The sequence below is a fragment of the Polistes canadensis genome, unplaced genomic scaffold (genome assembly GCF_001313835.1).
Source record: "Polistes canadensis isolate GaletaPanama2010 unplaced genomic scaffold, ASM131383v1 scaffold_8, whole genome shotgun sequence".
NCBI classification, from domain to species: domain Eukaryota; kingdom Metazoa; phylum Arthropoda; class Insecta; order Hymenoptera; family Vespidae; genus Polistes; species Polistes canadensis.
Window position 1 is genome coordinate 208,655 of NW_014569555.1, and position 21,523 is coordinate 230,177.

The 21,523-nt window shown below is 36.8% G+C and overlaps 1 protein-coding gene across 1 annotated transcript in view; it reads left to right on the plus strand.

Annotated features, from left to right (window-relative positions):
* Nucleotides 1-1,193: 1,193 nt before the first annotated feature.
* The window catches only part of LOC106791425 (tyrosine-protein phosphatase Lar), a 542,243-nt gene continuing 521,913 nt past the window's right edge, over nt 1,194-21,523 (plus strand). Inside the window, exon 1 of the mRNA XM_014757056.1 lies at nt 1,194-2,305. The gene's annotated coding sequence lies outside the window, so the exon portion shown is untranslated. The remainder of the gene's footprint in view (nt 2,306-21,523) is intronic.

Genomic DNA, 21,523 nt, shown 5'->3' on the forward strand with positions numbered 1-21,523 from the left:
TAAAATCGTGAAAGTTTACCGAACAAATCCTTTCCCCGTTGGCGTAAGGAGAATAATATCGGGATAAAAAAGATTTATGAACTTGGAAACGATTGGCGCGCGTATCGTCCGCGAATATTGTTCAGATAAATGCAATTAACATAATTGCCCTATGAAGTAGGAAACCGATGTAACAATTATTCCGTTGAGAAATTATAGCTTCTCTAAAGGGAATAGCATTATTGGCCGGCATAGTTACACGATCATAACAATAATACGTTCTATTTCAACCTACGTATTTTGACGTTATTCCGACATATATACATACGTGTATGCATAGATATACATACATATGAAAATACTTATATGTATAACAAATATATATATATTATATTTGATACATACATACGCGTAAATGTAATAAAACAATTATCGATTCGATATTTACCACAGCTATAACACGTACGAGATAATATCATATCAATTAATTCCTATCTCTTTTGTCGAGGTAAAAGCTTTTAACGTATTTACCTTCTTTTGCTATATCGAGCGTTCTTAAATTAGAACTGGAAGGTACGATCTTGGTCTCTGAAATTGACTTAATAATAGGACGACCCAAAATCATCGAGTGTGAAGGAATGAACAGTGTGTGCTCGAGACAGAGGAGAAATTTCTACCCTCCTGGTTCCAGCATCATCACCCAACGAGCGATTTTCTCGACCACCCTGTATAATCACGACGACGCGTACTTTCGTACGATACGCACACAGAGACTAAGAGCGAAAGAGAGAGAAAGAAAGAGAGAGAGAGAGAGAGAGATAGAGAGAAAGAGAGGGTGGCACTAAGGGAGAAAACAAGGTGGGGGTGAGAGAGAGAGAGAGAGTCGCGAGAAAATCCTGAGCATGCGCTTGGCGGACACGAATAGTCGAGGGTTGCTTTTGGATTCAGTTTAACCCCAGCGCCAGCAGGGGTAAAACGCGTTGAAAATCCTCCATTTTACAAGCAACGTGTGTCGATTATCGGTCTCATTCCAACAAACGGTCGTAGAATTCTTCTCTAACGATCAAATAAATAATCTTCTCGGCGAAGATGTCGTAAACGCGATGAGGAATTAATTTTCGAAACAAAAAACCAAACAAAAAAAATACACGAAAAATTGAAAGAAGAACAAACATAAATAAATAAAGGAAGGAAGGAAGGAAGGAAGGAAGGAAGGAAGGAAGGAAGGAAAGAACAAAAAGGAGGGGAAAAGTGGGTAAATAGTTTTCGAGGAAGAAAAGAAAATGTACGAATGAGATTGAAGATCGTGGAAGCACGTGGATACTCGGCTACTTGCACGTTGCACTTTGTTGTCCGTATTCTTGGATAATACTGGCTGTTGATAAAAATAAAAAAAGGTTCAAGAAGAAATTACGTAGGAAGATGCTTGGCTAAACTATGCTGGAATAAGATAATACGACTCCTGATGGGTGTTAATACAGTCGAAGAAGAAAGAAAAAATAATAGTTGGACGCGTTATATCATTCTCTTTCTCTTAACATTTTTCCTTTCTCTCTCATTTTCTCTGACTGTCTGACTATCTAACTGACTGTGCCTGTGACTGTCTGCCGTGACTGTTACTGTCTCGTTGTCGTCTGACATTTTCTCCTTGAGTTTTGCGATTCTCCATGTGCGAGAGCTTTTTTCGAACGCCTTTGGGCTAAGCGCACCGTACCATCATCGTCGTCGTCATCATCATCATCATCATCGTCATACCTTCTGTTGTCTATCCGAGATACAAAGCGTGGCACGTTAAGGGGAAGAAAAAAAAAGGAAGAAGAGGAGAACACACAGAAAGAAAGAAGGAGAGAGAGAGAGAGAGAGAGAGATAGTGATAGTGAGAGCGAGTGAGTGAGAGAAGAAAGTTTCTCACTCTTTTTTTTACTCTTTGTCTGTGGTGTCTGTGCCAATTGCACAAGTGGTGGTGGTGGTGGTGGTRGTGGTGGTGGTGGTGGTGGTGGTCGTTGTAGTAGTGGTGGTGTTGGTAGTTGTGTCGGTGGGGTGCTCTAATAGTAGTAGGTGCTTGTGCTCTCGTGCCACGAAAACGCACGCTCTTTCCGTCTCCCTTTGGTTGGTTCCCTGTGGTGAACGCGACTAGGTGAGCGGCGTGGAAAAAATGCGGTGAACCACCGCACTAAAACCACTCCTCCTACTCCTCTTCTTCGAACCGTTTACTCTCTATCTATCTATCTATCTATTTATTTATCTATCTATCTATCTATCTGTGTATATCCATCTAACTTGCACCAACACCACCAAGGATTTCTCAACCAACTCGTCCAGTCGGGTGAGTAAAAAAACTATGATATTTATTTTACTTGTCTGATTATTATCAAACATTTAATATATCTTTGTATAAATATATTACGTAATTAAAAATTACGCTCCTGATATAACACGCGTGTTACCTACCATCCGAGATATCAATTAAAACTAAAGTTCTTCAAATGATAAATAAGCATCCAGTGGAAATTATATTATTACGTATTTACGAACCGAGGATTACATCCTCTTCTTCTTGGATTAATTCATAAAAATCGATTATAGTACGCAGTAATTCTCACGTTTTAAATGCTAATAATATTTCGATGTATTTTTTTTTCCAATTGACATAATCGCGATCGTAATGTAGAAAATATACCACAACCATTTTCTTATTCCGAACATTAAAGATTTATCCGCGCTTTTTCTTTCTTTTCTTTCTATTTAATTTTGTCATTTTCTTTCTTTTTTCTTTTTACTTTTCCCATCGTTAGTACGAATACCACGGAACATTGGACGACCATTGACGATTAATTATTCAAGAAGATTAGTGTAGCTCGTGAGAAAACGAGAACACGTTCGTCGATATCTCTCTCTCTCTCTCTCCCTCTCCCTCTCCCTCTCAACCTCTTCGTTTCTTTTCTTTTCTTTCCTTGTTCAATGTTTCACACGAACTCCTCATTTCTACGGATTCTTCCTAGTTTGATATTACTCTTGAGAGCAATGTACCCTCGAAGGTTAACGATCAATTCGACTGAAGAATGGAACGGAGAAAAGAAAAATTAGGGCGGGGGGCGTTGGGGGCAGGGGCAGGGGGAGGAGGGGCAAACGATTCGTTCATCTGTTCTATATTTCAACATTTAATATCACAATTATATATCGTTTCATTTTGATTAATTATATGGAAGATATGATTATTATTAAGAAAAGAATTAATAGAAAGTAAAATATAATGAAAACGAAAACGAAAAACGTAAACGAAAAGGAAAATAAAAGGTAGCAAATTCTTAAACTTTCTCGTTAAATAAAACGATCTCTCGATCGTTTGAATATCATAAAAGACATAATTTGGAGTAAATGAAGTAACAAGATTAACTCGAATAAAGTGTAGAAGGGATAAAGGACAACGGCGGTTGAAAATTATCGCGGCTCATTTTCTCTTAGCCGAGACAATCTCGAGTTCGGGAAGTAGTGTCGTCATTGTTTCCGATTTTAAAGGAACCTCGCGCATCGAGCTTCAGAACTTGAACGCGCAAAACCTTTCAAAAGATCTCTCTCCATTCTCCTTATTTCATTCTCGTTGAGCGATAATTTTATCATAGAAGTAAAACAGAGAGAAAAAGAGAGAAAATGAGAGAAAGAGAGAGAGAGAGAGAGAGAGAGAGAGGGAGAAAGAGAAAATTAGAGATAACGTTCGCTGTCTTTATTATACGTGTTTCTGTTACTTAGTAATATATATATATATAGACATATATTTAGTTATATAAAATAGTATATATTTAAAGTTATATAAAACCTTTCCCAGACGTGATCTGATTAGTTGGAAAAACGTGATATTCCTTGAAAAAGTATATCAATACGTTGTAGTATCAATTTATTTAATATTTGTATAAATATTTTATAAAGAGACGAGAAACTTCAAATAATAATGAAAAATCTGAAAGATAAATAATTAAAATGTATCCGGCAATAAAAGAAAGCAACCCCTAGGAGTCCTCGTGTTTCATTAAAAAAGACAATAGATCGAACGGATGTTCCTCCATCGGTTATTTAAGTAGTACGAGTCAATCGTTCATACACGATCAGACATCCTTCGATTACAATTTCCTATTCATTTCTTTTGTCTTGTCTCTCTCTTTCTCTCTCTCTCTCTCTCGAAAAGAAAGATATCTAAATACCTTCGATCAGATAAACGAAGATCACGTAAGATAAAAAAAAAGAAATGCAAAAACAATCCCTGTTTGAAGAAAATAACAAAACAATCCAATCGTTAAGTTCGAAGATTTCGAAACGGGACAAAATCATTTGTAATCATTCGTGGGTTAATGAAAGCTCGTTTAACCGAAACCAACACGCACATTGGGTTACCCTCTGCTTCCAAGTTAATCGCTGATAACGGGCGCGAACTAACTTTTTAAGCCGGTGATATCAAACCCTCCGTCCCGCGTTCCCACTCTTTTTTTCATTCTTTCCCGTCTGTCATCGACCTTCCGGCACACTACCCCGTTTCCGTCGAGAATCGGTTTCGTATCTACATCCGACCTCGTAAGCTCGATATGCCGAGATTGCACGGGTTCAACCCTACCTACCCTCTGCTTTATCCCTTACACATCCTCTACCTCCACCTCCACCTCCACCTCCACCTTCACCTCCACCTCCTACCCTCTTCCTCTTCTTCTTTTCCATCAACTACCCACGACATGCAGTAGTATACTGTATTCTACCGATACGAATGAAAATGCGCCCTAAACCTTCCCCCCCCCACCCACCCTTTCTCTTCTATACTCATGTGTTTCAGCATTTCCAACAGATAATGATTCTTTCGCTCTACTACCGTCGGCATTCTCCTCTTAACTTTTGTATCCGCGTTCTCGTCGATTATCGAACGATCGACTTTGCTTTCTCTCTTATTCCTTTTCTTCTTCTTTGTTTTTTTCCCTCTCACGTCAATATACGTACATGTGTATTGTATATATATATATATATATTCTTGAAGAGTTTCATTATTTCGAGGATCGGTATATCATTCGTCGAGAACAAATTAGTTGAATTGAAAATTTTATTAACCACGTATACTAACTCGTTCTAACGATGAACGTTATAATATGATCATTTTTTGTTTTGTTTTGTTTTATTTTCTTTTCTATTCGATAAATTTTGTTATGAAAATATTTTCAATGGGATAATATAAAACGATTAGTTATCATTTTACGAGATTCATTTTTACGGATTACCGATCAAACGTAACGCGTTAAAGAAAAAGAAAGAAAGAAAGAAAGAGAGTGGGAGAGAGAGAGAGAGAGAGAGAGAGAGAGAGAGAGAGAGAAAGAGAGAGAGATCATTGTTAAAGTCCCGATAGAAATGCAAATCCCATTGGTAAAAACACACGCTATGTAAATCTAGATGGGAGCTTGAAGGAAAATATACAGGAAAGAAAAAGCTTTGCAGCAATAACTCGGAGAATTTTACTTTCCGATCTCTTTTAATATTTCCCTCGATATCGTTTCTTCGGCTACGTCATATTTTATCTTTCCGTTTGGTTGAATCTCTTTCTTTTCTTATAAGAACCGTAGCAAACATTTCGCGAATATATATTCGATGATACTCCCCTTTTCATTCGACTCGATACACACACGTTTGTTCGTTATTTGACAATGAAAATAAAATAACAATAATAAAAAAGAAAAAAATGGTAAAAAGAAGAAAAGAAAAAAAAATCGGATATTGGCCGTTTTAATTATGCGATTAAAATTGATAATAAGTATCACTGACGGACGTCAGCCCAATTACTTCTACAGCACGGAAATTCATTGAACTAAATGGCATACTGAGATGCATTCGAGATGCACGACTATACCTGCTCAAAGGATGCTTTAATTAATATGACTACGATATCTAATTAAACATACGTATCAATCGACTTCGTCGAAGTAGAGATCATTAAAGATCTCGTTGCATTACTGTTAAGCAAGTTCTCCTTAAATGTGAATTATTTATTTTATCATTCTTACGAGTCGTTATTATTAATACAACAAAGAAATAAAATGAGTAAAAGGAGAAAGAAGAAGAAGAAGAAGAAATGAAAAAGAAAATTATTCAACGATCGGTTTCTTCTTTCAGTTAAATATTATTTTTCAACCCTTTTATTATCTTTTTAAAAGAGTTTCTTCGCATTGTTTTCTACAGTAACGTACTTTCTGGAGGTAATACACATACATATACACACATACATATACCTAAAAATATATGTATCTACAAGGAAGTAAGTAGTAAAAGTAGAACAGACGTTTCTCGATCTTCGGTCACTATAGCATAAAAAAGAAAAGTAATCCCATCTGGATTTGTCAGCTGTAGTAGAACACTTTGACCAACCATCCTGACTGCATCCTTCGTAGTTACATTACTATGGAAACCAAATAATGTTGCAAATACACTCAGCCCTTGACAACATAATACAAAAGTACGAAGAAAAGATATGCATAAACTAAGTAGAACAGTACGACGATACTCTATCTCCTTTGTACTGGCATCATCCAAAAGTATAATAATGAAGGGAGAATGCAAAAGCTCGACTTTCTCCTATTACGATTATAATCGTAAAATCTCCGACGTCGAAGGAAGATGAGCAATTCCATCCGACTAGCGATATCAGACTTGGAAAATATTAGAATTCCAAAGTAGATGCTAGACTTGATTGGTGGCTCTATGTAGAAGAACGTTCAAATGAAGTTCGAAAACTTTCAGGATTTAATTAAATCTTTTGTTAATAATACGAATAAAGTTCTACTTTTGAACAAAATTATTTTTCAACTTATATAATACTCACAATCAGATTAATTTCATGTTTCCTACCACCTTCTCTATATTCAACTTGTACTATTTGATTATTCCGGAAAGTATTATAATTTTTGTTTTTTGTTTGTAATGATAAACAAAAATATGTCTATTGCTAAAATGTAAAATGATTTTGAGGATTAGATTGAGTTATGATTTTAATTAACGATATTATTTTTCGAATCACCCAATATAATACGATCAAATAAAAGTATCTAGATTGTAATTATATCATATTAAATATAATTAAGATATTAATATATATAAATAATCAAAATAATGATTATATAGGAATCATATTAATTGTAAGATATTTTACGCGTGTATCAGTTTACTCTAAAGTTTCATTTTCATTTTCATTTTCTATGTATTTCTTTAAAAAATTTTACTTTGTACGATATGTAAAGAAGAAATTTGTCAATAATATTTTAGCAATATTCGTATCAATTTAATTATAATCAATTAAAGTAATAAAATAAGAACAATTACAAACCGAAATATCAACTTGAAGCCAATCTTTTTTATACTCATTTACTCTATTCTCGATTCTTGTTTTTATTAACCTACACATAGATGAGATAGTGGAAAAAGTTAATTCGTAAAATGTCATCGACGTCTGCTGACATTTATTTGCGGGTATAATTACCACGTTCGATGGCGGCCATTGATCACTTTCAAGCGCATCCCATGGAGCAAATAAAAGCCCTCTCGGCAATTATAGACTACCTCTCCTCTCCTCTCCTCTCCTCTCCTCTCTTCTGCACTATTCCCTATTTCTATCGTTACAGTCAACACGTGTAGGTATATATGTACACATTTATAGAACATATGTACACATATACAAGAGTAGGAAATTCACGTTGCTTTCGTCTCTTGGCACTTATCGTCGTAAAGTATATACGTGGGATTTAGTAACAGTTATACGGATTGACTTCTTATTCCGTTAAAATGATCGTCCGATTTCCAAGAATTTAATCCGATTTCGTTGATACGTAACGAGTTTCGTTTGATTTTAATGAGGATCCCAATATTCAAAAGCTCTTATGTAACCATTAATACGGCTGATTGCATACTCCTAGTTGATTCGGTTCTACTCTTTGATTCGAATGTATAAAAATGAATGGTAATGTAAAAAAAAAGGAAAAGAAAGGAAAGAAAGAAAGAAAGAACAAAGAAATGAAAGAAATAAAACATAACGAAAAATTCATAGAAACGTTTGTCTTGTCTAATACTTTTATTAACTTGAAACGTATTATATTTTGAAAGGTAGTAAAAAAAAAAAAAAAAAAAAACCAGTAAATTTGAACGGATACATATACGTTGACGTTTGCTGGTTAACTCACGTCAAGTACACACTGTTATATACTATTTTAAAAGTACCGACCCCTGTTTTTCAATTATAATTCTTTGAAAGCTTCGAATGTAAATGAATGCGATCCCGCAAGAAAGTTTGTTTAATTGCAATTAAGGGAATGAAATATGTAGAAGCGTTCGTACTTACGTCGTCCTATCAAAGTTTATGAAACATTCATAGCAAAGGAATACTCGGTACGCTCTTAGAAAGCGGTATTAGCGTTTCATTAAACTCGGCTCGTACTACTGTAGTTAAAAATAAGAACTTACAGAGGAGGACCTCCGCGTACTTAGAGTAGTGAGATGGTACCAGTGATGAGATGATGTTGGTACTGATGGTACACTTAGGTGCTTCCTAACGACAATCCATAGCAAAGTGACGGCGCGAATACAAACTAAATCGTTCACTGTCTCGTAACAAACATTTAAACGGTAGAGAATCTCCTTTTCCTTTGGATCACGGGTCTCCTTCGAAACGTTCTCTGTGTGTAAACGAGAAAGACAAGAAGAGACAGAGACAGAGAGAGAGAGAGAGAGGGAGGAGGAAGAGGAGAAGCAGGAAATGGAGAGAATGTTTCGTAACGAAATTCTACTATAGCAGCATAAGCTCCTTACAGAGATTCTCCTTTGAAACAAGAGGGATGAAGTTACATCGATCGCAAAATGCCGACGGCAGGGAAACGACATTAAACTCATCGACGGGACGTACTAATTTTCACAAAAAATATCCCTTAGATTCCTACGACCCAATTTTTTTTTGCCAAGGATCGTGAAACTTCTTATAGAAAAAAAAAAAAGAAACAAAAAAGAAAAAGAAAAGAGAAAACAAGTAGGTAAATGAATCGATCCAAATAAGTCGGAAGGTATTAAACGATTATATCGTTTTCTCGTGGATCTTCTTAAAAGTTCGTTAAATCAATTGAAAGGTATTAACGGAGTGATTAAATTTATTTTTCTTTTTTTTCTTTAGAGATCGTTTCTTTTTAAATTCACAGTTCATTCGTCGAGAATGATAGAAAGAGAAAGATAGAGATAGAGAGAGAGAGAGAGAGAGAGAGTTCGACAAACGATTTCAAAGTAAGCCCAGATGTATATACACCTGCATACACTTACTTACCTATACATGGGAAAACTTCGTTGTCCCCGGGCAAGTTCGATCGGTCTTTACCGAAATTCACTTAAACTGTAGGTGCGAAGTTACATCGACGCCGGAACAGCAGCACCGTCGGGACGGCGACATTAATCTCATTGACAGGACGTAGAGGGTGATTATGGCCGGCGGAACGGGCTCGTTCCTCGTCCCTGCAGAGTCTTGTTGCCGGTAGCAACGTTTTACCTCGCCGGAGGGAGAAACGAAAAGTGAAGCGATGCGAACACGAAGGATAAAGATATCCGAAACGAAATCACGTGGCGGCTCGCTTTATACGGCATGTAAATGAATATTACGAAACGCTATCCGAGTGATATTACATTGTTGCATAATTTTCCTCTCCTCTTTTTCTTCTTTTTTCTTTTTTTTCTCTCTCTCTCTCACCCCCCCCTCCACCCCTCGCCAGATTAAATTCCAACTGATATTATTTTGGTGAAAAGAAACAAAAAAAAAAAAAAGAAAAAAGAACCGAAGAATTTTTACTCGATGACCAACGCGCACACATTGTTCGTTAGATATATTATTTACGACCAGCTCGAGAATTATAAAATACGTTCCACGTACGAAATTTATATAGAATGAAAAAAAAAAAAAAAAAAAAAAAACGAGAACAACAAAAATAAAAGCGTAAAAAAAGAGAGAGAGAGACATGCATGCCTGTTCTCCGCGCGAAAAGTATAAAAAAGTTGAACCGAAAAATATGTAGGTGAAAAGGAATACTTGTCACGTAGAGAGAGAGATAGAAATAAAGAGAGAGAGAGAGAGAAAGAGGCAAATCCGTGACGTGTTCCGAGTACCTAGGGCAAACAGTTTCGGGAATGCGTAGCATGTGTTTCAAGCGCGCTGATATGATTTAGGAATCGCTTCCTGCGGAGTCTGGCCATATACTGGCCTTTACTACTGCCAACAAGCTAAACCCAGAGAACGGTTTACCCAACGAGAGACCGCTGGGATTTGCGCTCGCGAGTGCATCGCGTTGGACAACGAGAGGGAAGGGGAAGTTGGGAGGGGGGGGGCGTGTGGGCGAATGTTTCGGACGTGGAACGTTCGGTCTCGATGACATCGCATTGGGTACTCTCTCCATCCATCTTTCTCTCGCTCACTTGCTTGCTTGCTTGCTTGCTTGCTAGCCAGTCAGCTAGCTCGCTCAACTGGGGTGGCAATGGTCAAGATTTAGTGGGCCTACATGACCTTCCGGCCGCGAAATTAGGCCGATGCATCATATCCCTTGGTTGAATGCCGTGAGAGGATCGCGTCCATCCTCCATTCAGAGTTTCCCTCCAATCACCAATGGCCCAACCACCTAACGTCCCGGACTCGACGTGTACAACACGAGGAGTTTCAAAGGGATCCGGGCTGGAGACGACGCGGTATCCCTCGAGGAAGAGGGACAGAGATATGTATCGATCATTCTATCCGCTTTGATATATCGTTGGCGGCTATTCGTACCCCCCTGACCCCTCCTTCATCCTTCTAGATTCTGACTTACGCTTGCCAGCATTTCTCCGCCAACATTATTCTCCTTCTTCCATCCTTTATTTCCTACCTACCTACCTTCGACTTTTTCTTTTATCGAGTCTCCTCGGTTACTCTTATCATTAGATGGATCGTTGATTTTCTTTTCCTTTAACCTTTCCAAGCTATTTTCTCATTTTTTATTTATTTACTTTTTTTTTTTTTCTATTTTCTTTTTTCTTTCATCACCGGTCCGGTCCACCATCCATCTTTATTATCATTCTCGTAACGTAATTTTGTCCACTCAAACGATCTCGCGAGAATGTATTATATTTATATATATATATATATATTATATCATAATGTTTATACGTGTATAAATATTTCTACGCTAAAATGTGTTACCATATATTTTCGGCTTAAAACAGATGCTGGTAGTTTTGTTCAGTGGTTCGTGCGTCATATTGAATTATCTAGCGGAAGTCAGCGAGCGTTGAATCTAATCCTCTCTCTCTTTCTCTCTCTCTCTCTCTCTCTCTTTCTGTTTCTCTCTCTTTCTCATTCTTTTCTTCTCTTCCTTTTTTTTTTCTTTCTTTCTCTCTTATTCTCTTTGCCAGAAACAGAAAACATTAACGATCTCTCTCGTAGAGAACAAGCAAAATGCTACTACGATATTAGAGCGGAATATTATTTATCGCTGTAGAGAAAGGTAGGTTTCTTTTTAAATAACGCGCTAGCAACAACTCGAACCTACAACGAGTATATACCTCTTTCCTCTTCGCTTGATAATTTAACCAGTACGCGTTCGTTAAACGTTCCGGTAAATGCGCATTTTCATCTAGCCGTTTCTTCATCGTAATGCGATACCTAATACTAGCATACCAGAATACCGGAAAATACTTTATTAACATTTTTGGTAAGCATCGTCCGATGCTTCATCAACGTATATCTCTTCTTTATCCTGTAAAAGCTGACCATTACACATTCATCCATTCTTATCATTTATTTTTAACATTTCATAAACTCTAAGAATAATAATACCCAATGCCAGTCAATTTTTAATAAAAATCTTCCTTTTTACGATTACGAGTATCCGCTCGTATCACAAATGAAATTCATTTTCATCGAATTCTTCCAATTAATTAGGACAAATAATTCAATTTTAGGATAAAAATGTAACGAAAGGGAATCAATTAAAACGAATTAAATAATATACCAGATGAATAAATAAAAATCATACGATCAATCATTCCATGAACTATTTTTTAATGATTAAAATAATAAACACGTTTCTCTCTATCTGAGAATTAAATAATTATTCGTTTAATATAGAAAATGATCGAAAGGAAGAAATGAAAAATGTGAAAGAAAGTATATATAAGTCGGAAAAATGTCGACGAATTTTTCATACTTCAATGGTTTCAACGCATTGAGACCAGCGAGTAGGTACAACGCACATTGCTCGTATCGTACGAAAGAAGAAAGAACAGAAATACGAGCTGGCATTGTGGTATCGGCATTGACATTATTCTCTCTCTCTCTCCCTCTTTCTCTCTTTCTCATTCTTTCTTTCTTTTTCTCTTATTTTTTTCTTTCTATGTACCGGTGCACTCTTTAAACGAGAAAACTTTTGTAATGGGGATATAATCACTGCATGGCGTATCTCGTATCACTGGCATATATAATTTTATTTTTATGTCATTGTACATTTTGCACAATCCTCGTTCACCGTCACGTTAGAATCATGAAACAGTTTACAAACTATTTATATAATAACAATGTAACGTCAATCGGTAACAGTAGATTTTCTTTTTCCGTTCGTGTCAATGAACCGTCAAAACAATAATGTCATTCGATATATATCTCGGACTGTCGTATCCGATGGTCCACCCGACAGTCGAGTATTCCGAGATTATCACAAATAATTCAAAATGTTATCTCATCTTTATAAATAATGAACGAAATGGAAAAGCAATTTCAACACGAATATCTTAATTGATTTTCACGTGTTCTGGGAGACCACTTTTTCTAATTGCATTCTTCACGTAAAAACATAATAAATGTCGTACACATGTCAGCGTTAAAAATGATATAATTCAATTAAATTGTTAAATACTTTTTGCTTTTATACTCAAAATTACAATTTGTGTGGAAAAGTATATGAAAAATATTTTTTTTATACTACTCGTTTCTTATAAATTCATATAATGTATCTAATATTATCTAATTGAAATATTACATTCTATCTTCTTTTACATATTTGAACAAATTAGTTTAGTTATTTTACGAATTAACAGATTTCATAAGGTAACGCTAAAGATTAAATATTGTTTAATGAATTTAATAATATTACGAGTAGAATGTTCTCTAGAATATTTTATACTCATTTATCTTACTCATTTTATATTTATATATATGTTTTAATACTCACTTTTACGTTGTCATTCGTCGTCCACGTTATAAATCATTTTCTGTCGGTTTTTCTCTGGATTCGTTTACGTATCCCAAAAAATCCGTATTGCACTTGCACTTGCACTTGCACTTGCACTTAGACTTGCACTTTTGAATTCGATGTCACTTTCTTCTTTTTCACAACGCACACTAATCTCACTTTTCTCTCTTCCCCTATGTTATTAACGTGTAATTTAATATTTATTAACCGTACTCCTCCCCCCCCCTCCGAGTTCCTAATCTGTTAGAATTTGTATAAGCACCGTATATGCAACGAAAGAAAAATGTTTAATACGTATAACAGAAACACGTCCGATCAGAAGCTCATAAGAATGACGACTGAAAAGGAAAAGATGAGTAGAGGTTAAACTAATCGAAAGAACAGTTGCGCTCGGTCGTTTAATGTTTTGTTTATTTATATCTCACTCCTAAATATTCCAATATTACCGTGTTTATATTCTATTTAAAATCACGTCGTCGAACTCGTAAGCACATTGACCCTCGTGTTCCTTCGGAAAGTGATTCGATCGTCGACCAGTATACTGTGTAGTTGTTTTCATATTCATTTGTCAGTTATCTTCGAACATCGAGAGATGGTAAATACGATATATTAGATATGTAAATCTATAATTTATTTCTCGTATATGTGTGTGGGTATTTTGTTGCTATGCAAATGATATGTATCACATATGTGCGCTATAGTGTGTGTACTGCTGGCGAATAATAATATATATGTAAGTATATATGTGTTCAGTATTAAATTGTAAATAATTATGCGTTTTTTGAAAAACGTATTGAAAAAATGGGATTATACACTGCAATTAGTAATATTAGAAAATATAATAAATGTTATATATCAATTCATAAAAGACGAGTAATTTAAGTAAGATATTGAAAATTGATCCGTCTTTAAAGTCTGCTTTTCTTTCTATAACAATGCTCGTAATTATCCATTCTTATCCCATCTTGTATTTTAAAAATCAATATTTCGTTAATCGTACTTTTCTATTATATCTGTAGACCAACATACATAAGATTAAATACGTGTACGTGTATGTGTGTTTTTTTTTATAAGTATATCTGATATCTAACCGAACGACGTCGCGACGCTTTCAATTGGTTTTTTTGGCAGGTGCTCTACCACCGTGAAATCTCCTTTTTCCTTGTCGAATGCCCTTACCCCTCCCATCAACTCTCCTTCTCTTTTCCCGTTCACATCTTTTTCATTCTCGCGTTCTCTCTTTACTCTCTTTCGTACCTTTCTTTCGTACCGTTTGATGCTACTTCAAGCCTTTCTCGAAGTTACTCGAAGAAGAGTACTTCGACCTTTTTCCCCTTTTTTTCCCTTTGCCCTCCATCGACCCGCAAACACCGACGTTAGTCGAGCCGGGTAAATTTTTCAAGACGCTTCCAGCTCGTCGAACGTGTCGGTCGTTCGGATTGCTTCGCGGGATGTATCTACCATAAGAGACTTAGATCTCTTTCGAAAAGGAACGAAGGAAACTCCGATCCTTTCCATTATTCTCATTTGTTCGAGATAAGTCCATCCGTTTTTTTCTCATCTTTGACATCGCGTCAAGTTAGGATGGATACGATCTTTTTCTATTCTCGTATAATAAATCTACTTTTCTTTTTCTTTTTCCCTTTTTCTTTTTCTCTTTTATTTCTCTCCCACTTTCTACATAAAATATGTCAAATCGTGGTATTAAGCTCGTCATTAAGAATCCGATAAGTTAACTTACTAATAATAGAATCGTCTATCTTAGTTCTAAAAACGTCACACACTTTTCATAACATATCAAAATGAGTTATCCTTATATAAACGTACTTAAGTAATAAATATTCCAACTATAGTAAATTTTTAAATAACGGTTATAGCATTATCTATATTTTATTAGAAACGTATTTTTGATCGGTAATTTTCTTCTTCTTTTTCTTTTTCTTATTCGATGATGTCGCAATGCGGTATATTCAACGCGAATCGTTAGATCTCGCGAGAATGAATTTGTCTTCTCGTAATTCAAACTATTAATCTTCGGGACTTTGAAAAGACTTAAAATAATTTAAAATCACGGGACGGAATGTAGCGACCACTTGGGAATGCAGTACGTAGAAAATTACGTGGGAACGTTAAAGGGCGTAGTTCCAATTCGCTCAATTATCCTGTCGTACAGGAGGTATCGAAAATTTAGCACGGTTAAACGATCGGTTCGTACGGAACCGAACGAATCCGCATTTTTATCTTTCTCACGTCCACACTGCTGCCATTGGTTTCTCTCTCTCTCTCTCTCTCTTTCTCTCCCGTTTTTACTCTCTCACTCTCTTACTCGTTGATCTAGTCGACGTGCCGGACTACGAATCGCCAAAACAAGCCTTAACTTTTCGCAATCAGCAACCGTACCTCTACGGACTATTCTACTCCCGAACGAACGAACGAACGAATTAAAACGTATATACAATCGTTTATCTGTCTCTTCGTCGTTTTGAAATTCCACGTTGACATAAATACAGTATGCATGAAGGATCGAATTATAAATACATACCTCGAAGATTGTAGAACACGCTATGTCACATTTCCCTAATTTTACAGGAGAACAATTTGAACATTTTATTGCGAGAACATTACATTTCTTTAACTGTTTATCGAATTTTTATGTAACAAAATATTTTATCTCAGTAAATTTCTTTTACATTGTATTTAATATCATTTATTCGCGATAAATTAAAAAAATCCACATTTAATTCTTTTAAAATCATGTAACTTTTTCTCTTTACAATTGATCTGAGACCTTCAGTTTCATACAACTGGGTGAAGTAAAAGAAGTGTTCTATATCTCCAAGGTACGGAAATGTAGTTCAGTCATTGTTAGTATCTAAAATCTGTCATTTCTGTTTATTATTTAAAAAATATCTCGAGGGGAAACAAAAGGAAACAGGTGGTTCCTGAATGGAGTGCAGCAGTGTGACAGCTGTTCGAGTATAAACAGTAAACGAAATCGCATCGTCTTGAGATACACAATTCGAATAGGTAATTTTCGTGCGAGCTCATATCGTATATCTGACAATGAGTTGAGTAGAATATTTCTAAAGTTGATAGATATATACGTTGTAATCTCTTAATGAAGATATTCTTTATGAAATATGTTTGTATACGTGTAAGCGTAGAAACGAAATCTCTCGGTACTTCATTTATTATTCAGGTCATCGTTCATAAAAACGTAATCAAACAAGATCCAGTTACAGCGTCAAAAGTTATTTTGGAAATCATTAAAAATGTATTCTGTGTTAGCAAGAAAAAACGAATCGTTCGGTTGGCAGGATAGGTGCATTGTTACCAGTGACGCGAAGCGACGCGACGCGGCATGGTGCCGCGTACATTGAAACTTTCATGAAGCATTACGTTTAATATATCTGTCTGGGAATGAAAAAAAGGAACGAAAAAAGGAACCAAAATATTTGCAAAAGTCTCCTACTATCCTATCTACGTTAATACTATTAGCAGGATTTAATGGGTCGCGTTGTGCAATGATATGCGTTTGTAAGGTGCATATACAACACCGTGTCCTATGATTTACTAACCAATAAAAACATTGGAAAAACTATTCATCCGACGTCTCTTAAAAATTTCATGAATACCATTTACATTTCGCATATTAAACTTCCGAAATATTATAACTCGTTTCTCCCCGTATAAGGGAACTTGGAATACACATTGATTACAATGTATGATCAGCTTTTCAGACTATAATCCGTCGAAATTTATACGGCCGTTTCAATGCTCGATCATATTTCGCATTAATCGGAATCCACTTATCTTTGAGATAAATGCCGCGTAACGAGATTAAATAGAATAATTGATACACCGATGGAATCGCATTAATCTCTTGTGATATAAAAGAAAGAAAGAAAGAAAAAGAAAAAAGAAAAGAAAAAGAAAAAGAAAAAGAAAAAGAAAAAGAACAAGGAGCAAAGATGGAAAGGGAGTAAAGTAGATTTCGCGTTAACCCGTACTCGTTTTACGAGAATAAGAACGAGCAAATCAAAACGCGGAGACAGAGCATGAAACGATCTTGACAGGTAACGAAGTGAGGGAGGAAAAAGCTTGACGCTTACGACGACGGAGATGGATTTCCATGGGTATACGAGAGAGAGAGAGAGAGAGAGAAAGTTGTGGAAGAAGACGAATACTGATGAAGCATGAAGGTGCGATAAACGATGGTGATGTTGAGGAATGACGAATAAGGTGAGCCATAGGTTGTCGTTCGAATAAAATTCGGTGCTTTTCGATACGAAAGGACAGAGAGAAAGATAGAAAGAGAGAGAAGGAAGAAGGAAGAAGGAAGAAGGAAGAGGATGGAAAGATGCTTTTTGTTAGGGGTCGAACATCGTGACCGATGACGAGACGACAGGGCAATGCTCGCGCCATGTTGAAACTCGAAATAGAGATGGGTTGGGATGAGAGATTGGTATAATCGAAGAGAGCAAGTGAGATAGAAGTTGGTTGTGGATAGAGATAGGGAGAAAGAGAAAGAATGAAAAAGACAGAGAGAGAGAGAGAGATGGAACGAGGAAAGATAGGATAAGAGAAGGAGACGACGATAATGACGGAGTAGAAGGTCGACAGTGCCAACACGGTAGATGCTCTTCATCAAACACCTACACACACATACACACACACACACTTCTCATGTAGAGATTTATGTATGCATGTATATCCAGAAGTCTTATACTGGATAATGCTCGGACCCAAAAATGATAGGGTGGATGCACGCGCTTAGATTTGATACAGCGGCTTTAATTTCCCTTTCCCTTCTTCTTTCTCTCTCTCTCTCTCTCTCTCTCTCTTTCTCTTTCCTTCTATCTTGCTCACTATGAGTTTCAGCATCCACTTTACCTTCTCGACGTATTCCCTCTCTCACTCTCTCTCTCTCTCTCTCTCTCTCTTGCGTTTCGTCTCTTTCTCTGTACGTTTCGCGACCCTTCGCAAGCCCGTGATTAGTCGAGAAAACGCCGCGAGCTTGAAAGCCGACTTCAGCCAGCTCTTTCCCTTTCTCTCTCTCTCTCTCTTTCGCTAAGGCAAGTCTCGACGGCTGCAAAGTACCGAGACAAAACCGGATATAGCTCTTGGCCGAGCTGCGGCTGACGTTTAATTTTGTCGCTTCTGTCACCCTCGCGCGCGAGATAAGATTCGATGCCGCTCGCGCGAGTATTTTAGATAACGCGTTTCCTTTTCCTCCCTTTCTCTCCCTTCTTCTCTCTCGTGAAAAGCTTAACAATTTTCTCGAGTTAAATTATTATTTTATCTTTATTTTTATTTTTATTTTTTTATTTTATAATTTTCTCTCCACGAAATCGTTAATTAAACGATACGCGCTAATTGCGTATTCATCCATATATGTATTTCGACGTAGATAAATTACACACGCTTAACAATTTATAAAAATATCTATTTAAATAATAAGTAATTTAAAAAAAAAAACTAAAACTTTATAAATATAACGATCGTATCTCGAACTATGTCGCAATCGATTGTGTTATCCCTTTCGTTGAACTTTCCACAATTGGAGATAAATTTATTAAATAACTCGTACTACTATCTCTTGTTTTTGATACGAACGAATTCTCTTTATTCTGTACGTAAGAAAGGCAAATGGAGAATCTCTTTATAAACTTACTCAAGTATTCCGATAGCTACTAACGAGTGCATACTAATACAAGTAACTTTCTACGAGGAACTAGGAAACAATAGAGAAATAGAAAGAGAAAGAGAAAGAAAGGTAGAAAACCTTTATCACAAGTATAGTCTCTATTACCCTGACGCAACCCACCACTACCCCACTTTATTCCTTTACTCTTATTTACCTATCAATGCTAGTAACTACTACTTCTACAACTCATTATCTTCTTTTTCTTCTTTTTCTTCTTCTTCTTTTCTTTCTTACAAAAGCGAAACTCGGCAGCTTAAATTTGTATCCTCCCTTTCGATAGAAATTCTCCCGAGTGAAATTTCGTCCCTTTTCATCATCGTCATTCCGCGAGATTCATCTTTGCATTTAACTGCTCTTACGTTACGAGACTAGGACTAATGTAATACAGAAACGCATAGTAGAACTGCTTCAAACCTTAATCAACACACGTACTTGTTAGTAAACATGACAGAAACCAACAAAGTAGATATCCGCCGCGAAACTACAGGACCGTCATTAGTGACCATTTATGAATATGTAATAACAGCGAATACACTAGGTGGCATGTACGTGTTGCTCAGTATGAGAAAGAGATAGAAGGAAACAGAGAGAGAGAGAGAGAGAGAGAGAGAGAGAGACATGAAGTGAGAGAGTGAGAGAATGCCAGAAAGAGAAAGAGAGAGAGAGAGAAAGAGAGAGAAAGAGAAAGAAACTTTCCTCTTCGTACATGCTTCGAGCATGCTACCACAACTACGCAGTTCTCTATGATTAATGAATCAGAGACCGGTATACGTGGAATGCCTCGATTCCTGGAAAAAAAAAAACTAGCAAAAGAAACCCGTTGGCCAATGACGAGGCGAGAATATGTCAGTCGTTCCTGCTATGGAACGTGTTAGATATAGGTATAATTCTAAATAATGAGAGGGTGTTTTTTTACACTGAAAAATCGTGCCGGTCGATCTCTTCCGAAAGTAGCTGGAAAAAGTGAGCCGAGAGGGAAAAAAGAAAAAGGAAGAGAGAAGAAGTAGAAAAAAAAAGAAAGGAAGAAAAAAAAAAAACAAGAAAAAGAGTGGTCGTAATAAAAAATGAATGGCGACATGAGAAATTTATGGGATCTCGTTCGTAACATAAGGGGTTTTTTCGGTTGTTTTTTCTCTTCCTCTTCTTTTCTTGTTCTTTTCGTTCCTCGAATAGACGTGTATAACACGCGTATCTGCGAGAGTAAACAAATTTTTGTCGTTGTAAAGATTATTTGAGAGAAATGTTTATTTTTTTCTTTTTATTTTCGAATAAAAGTGATCGATACGAGGGTTGCCACGTAGGAATGGATAATACGCGGCATGAGATGCTTTTTCCAAGCAAACGAAATATGTCATAGTCGTTCTTTTTATATTATATTAATTGAATGTGTCTGTTGGTTGTTACCAAGAAAGAAGAACACCACTACCACCACCACCACCACCACCATAACCACAAATGCTTTTCTTCTCACCGCACCCTCTATCATCCTCCCTCCTCTACTTGGCTATACCCTTTTCATAAAAGCCTGACGAGAACATGGCCCATCCAGGTTACCCTTATTACTATAACGCTAGGGTATCCAACACACCGTGGAATATTTCTCTCGCTTTGGACCAAGTGTGAATCCCTTTTGTTTCAAAAGCGGTCCACGGTAATGAGACTTTTCTAGACCACAACCGCGTAACCACAATTTCCCCATGCGTTACATTTTCTCATGGAAAAGACATTAGAGAAAGAAAAAGAAAAAGAAAGAGAGAGAGAGAGAGAGAGAGAGAGAGAGAGAGAGAGAGAGAAATGCCATCTTTTTTCTGGTCTCGATGTATGCGTACAACCGTTTTCGCGATCGACCAGGTGCTTAAAAATGGAAGAAAAGTAGACTTAAAAAGCGAGTAAAACGAAGAAGATGAAGAAGAAAGAGAGAAAAAGAAAGAGAAAGAAGGAGAGAGAGAGTGAGAGAGAGAGAGAGAAATCCACGAGAAAGTCTCATACCCTCCTTTATGTCCCCTCGTGTACAGTACCAGTCAGGGTTGCATTGTTTGAGTTATCACAATGGCGGAACAAAACCTCAACCGAGGGATCGAACTCCACTCGAAAGACCAACCACCCCTCCCCCGGGCCTCTTTCGCGAGTTTCCTCGACCATATCCTCCGTCTCTTTCCCTCTTCCTCCTTCACCGTCTTCTTCTCTTCTCCTCCACTAGGTTCACAAACAAAACAAAACTACGATGCGGTGCAGCATGCACCGGCTTCACATTCCACTCTCTTTCTTTTACCACCGTTAACCCCTCCCTCAGTCACCCCCCCCCCCTCATACCATCACATCGCCATATCGCTATTCGCGTTAGAAGCCAGGGCATTTCGACAAGCAGGAAGAAGGGAAGAACAAAAGTGAAAGGTTGACGGTGCAAGATGAATCCATTGTACCGCGCATGAGTGCGTGCATACCTTTCGAGATTTTACCTTTTTGCGCTCTTATTTCTTCTTTTTCTTTTTTTCCTTTACGTTTTCACACCTTTCTTTTTTTTTTTTTTTCTTCAACTCTGCTTCCTTTTGCTCACACCAGCAGCCCCTCC